We start from the raw sequence: 4,298 nt of genomic DNA on the forward strand, positions 1-4,298 counted from the left end.
TTAAGTACTAAGTCCCATGTGATATTCGATGATTACATAATCTAAGCGACTTGCTTAATATTTATTATACTATTGTAATGTGCACATTACATTCTAGTACTATATATTTATTAAGTTTATAACCTCTCAAACAGAGTTTCTAGATATTATAAACATTAATAGAACTTTTATACAAATTATAAGTATAGAAAAACCTCTTTATTATATTGTATATTAGATACAAACCTTTTTCTTCAAGTATAATACTATTACAGTGCTTTTATTCTCTATATATAACTAATAAAATGTATATACCCTTTATATAAGACTATTATAATAAATTTACCATATTATATTAATGAATAATACTCATAGAGCTTTTATAAGAGTATATAAGACTTGCTTTTACTTTATAATAGAGTTAAATACTTATAATTACAATAAAACTGATAAGTAATGTGTATTTTATTATATAAGATCTATAAAGCTATATAAGAAAACAGACTTTTTCCTGACGAAACTGGTAAGATGTTTGACTTGTAGTACATATAGTGCTTTTGTTAATTAATATATTTACTCTTTAATCATTTGTCTGTATGTATTTCACATTTATGTACTCTAACTCAATATAGTATTTAATAAAATCTTTCTTATAATCTAAATGCTTTGTCTGTTCTGAGTATTTGAGTTTGTCTAATGTAACTGTTCATATAACAGTAGTGTTATTACAATAAATATTAATTAGTACTTTAGAGACCTGTAGAATCTCTTCAGCTAAATGAGTAAGTGTGATCACTTCTTGTGTTCCTCTTGTAAGAGCTATTAATTCAGCTTCATACATTGAATTTGCCACTAGTGTTTGTCTTTTACTTGACTACAAAACTAATGAATCACTCAAGTAAAATGCATATCCTAATATTGTACAATGCCCTTCTTGTATCATACTGTCTGTGTCTGTATATCTGTTCAATATTGATTGATTTGCACTACTGAGTTGGAGCCAGACATTGTTCATAGTTTTTAAGTACATGTAACAATGTTTAAGTGCTAGATAATGCTCCATACTAGGGTCATTAAGGTATTTAGCTAACTGATTTGTTACAAATACTATATCTGGCTGTGTATAGTCTACAATGTATCTAAGTACACTAACTATGTTCATGTATAGTATATCAGACATTTGTTTTCTATTGTTATTGGTTTATAATACTGTTTTTAATTGTGTACCTGGTTGTATGGGTGTTTGTATGCTCTGTTTGTTTGTAAGTTTGTAATGTTCAATTATACTATTAATATAATGTGTCTGACACATCCTAATGAATCTATGCTCTCTGTTGTGTTGAATCTCTATACTAAGTAGCTAATGTAATTTGCTACTGTCTGTATATTGTAAATAGTATATAATAGATTGTTTTATTATTGTAATAGTATTATTGTTCATTACTACAATAGTAATATTGTTGACATGTACAAATAATATAGCTACAGTTATTTCTTTCTTCTTTACAAAGAATACAGTGTTATCATGTTTGGATTTCATTAATCTGCATTTAAGTAGTATATTAGATAGTATTTTATACTATCTTCTACTAGCTTGTTTTAATCTGTATAACACTTTTTGTAATCATAATATTTGTCCATTCTGTAATCTGTCTATTAAGTTACCTGGAGGAGGTTTAACATATATTTCTTTGTCTTCCATCAATTGTCCATATAGATATACTGATTTTATATCTATCTGATGTATTTCATAATTATTAGATGCTGCCCATACTAATATTAATTGTACTATAGATAGTCTAGCAGTAGGAGCAAATAAATCATCTGTATGATAGTTAAGACTGTCAATCTGATAGTTTCCTTAAACTACTAATTGTGCTTTGTATTTTTCTATACTATTGTCAGTGTATTACTTTATTTTATAGTCAAATTGTGTTCTGATAATGTTAATATTATTGTGTAGATTTGTAATTTCCTATGTATTATGATTTTCTAATTGTTTTATTTTGTCTTTCATAACTGTTATCTATGAATCACAATCTGAACATTGGATTGCTTTATATAAAAAGTCGGATCCAATTGTATTTCACTTATTTTAGTATTAAATTCTGTTAAATGAATGGTAATATTATCTTCATCCTTTTTGCTAAGTGCATACATGTGTTTTGTTACACATTTATTTTCCATACATTGTTCAAGCTTAATAGTGTGTTCTGTCAGTTTCTGTTTCTGTTCCAATCAATGTAGTTTAGGTTCTACTTCTTTTTCAGTTAATTTAACTTTGTTGTCTGTTAAGTCTGTTGGTTCTACCACTTTTCCTTTTTTATTAGGATCAGTATTGTCCATATCATCATTGTCTGTTCTCATTATTCTGTTGTCTGTTTTGTTATTTTTAATTATTAAACACTTGTTTGTATTGTTGTTTATATTGTCTATTTTCTCCCCTTCAATTTGAGGAGGTTTACCTTTGAGAAATTGGATATTTTGTTCAATAGTGATTTTATTATTGTGCCAAGTTTTATGGCCTTTACTTTCATTGTCTAATCCTATCCAACAAGTAATGATACCTTACTGTTGTATTTTTGTAGGATTTTTGTTGTGAATGATAATATATTGACCAAATTTGTGTATATTATCAATTGTTCTGTAGGTTCTGTAACATTTGTAATGTAGAGTATTGTAATTTAATGTAGTACACAGTGTTCTATTATGAATATAAGTTATATGAATTGCTACTTTGGCCCATAATGTGAATGGTAATTTAGTAAATGTTAGATATGCTCTTACACCTCTAAATATTGTTTTATGAGTTTGTTCTACTATTCTGTTCTGTTGTAGAGTATGATGTACTGTTAATCTTTGTTTTGTTCCTTGTGAATCTAAATATTGTTGGAAATCTTCACTAAGGAATACAGTATTATTATTACTTTGTAAAAGCTTTATTTTAACTCTGTACTGTGTAAATATTTTAGTTGTCTATTGTATGTATTATGTATATGTATTAAGTATCTAAAGTATTTTGTTTTGTTAACAAACTAACTGAATTAGTTTCTACTTGCTTAACTTACTCTTACTACTTTTACTCATATTTATTCTAATATATGTCCTAATATAATGTAATCAGACAGATATACAGGGTAGTCATAACTATTTGAGAGCTGACTTTATGTAATGTAATAATAAGATTTTTTCATTACTTTGGAGCCTTGTCCTATATGCTTGGCTTCAAACAAAGGCTCACATTCCCTTAGAGTCTTTGTTCTCTTTATTAGCCTTACTTACTACAATTTATTAAGCTACTAAGTCAAAGGAGCAAAAGCCTAAGCAATTGTACTGATAAAGGAATCTGATCAGCTTTTACCCACATCTTCATAAAGAGTCTGGCAAGCAGGAGTGCTTTTAAATTCAGGGGAATCTGTATCAGTCTTCTCAAGTTTGACCACATACACTTACTCTCCACAGATGCCTATCAACTACTTTAGTAATGTTCTGAAAGTTGACCAGTTTACACAAGTTTGTAGATATGATATATGAGACAACAGCCTCAATCCCAAACTTGGACCCAAGTATCAGAATCAAGGTGAGTAGTACTGTACAATAGGCTAACCTTCTTAGTCTCTAAACTACTGAGTATATACAGTCTAGTGACTTTGGCTCAATAGATAGTAAAACTAGAGTCTTTGCTAAGGAAGGTAATGTTTATACCTATCTAGTAACTACTTTGATGACAGAAGGATATAGACCTGTTAAGGAGATGTTGAAAGACAGTAAGGTGGTACTGTTTAAGAATGCAAAAGTATACAATTTCAAGAGCATTAATGACTTGTATGTCATTACAAAAAAGTCACAACAAATATATTTAATAATAGCAAAAGTAATCTAATAAAATGATTTCATAAGTATTACATTCTAAAATAATACTTATATTTTACTTGTAATGTAATTATAATGATTGTATATAAATGTAAGAAATATACAAAGTTTCTATTAAACTACAAACATGTTTTAGAGCAAGTAAGCTTACTAATAGTATTATTACAACATTACATGTAAGATACAAGTACTTAACTCTTATTATAATCTGCTAAAATTATATTATAAGTTATTTGTAACAATAGTTGATTGATTATAATAGTTATAAAAGTAATACATTGTACTTGTAAGTTAATTACAATACTTTTAGTAAGATAATATGTAATTATATATATTAATATTAATAACAATCACTCTGTCAAACTTATAAAATAATTTGGTTTTCCTTTTGAACAATATATTGAAGTGATTACATAATCGAGTACTGAAGATCAAGCACATATAAT

Source organism: Fomitiporia mediterranea, assembly GCF_000271605.1.
Source record: "Fomitiporia mediterranea MF3/22 unplaced genomic scaffold FOMMEscaffold_14, whole genome shotgun sequence".
NCBI lineage: Eukaryota > Fungi > Basidiomycota > Agaricomycetes > Hymenochaetales > Hymenochaetaceae > Fomitiporia > Fomitiporia mediterranea.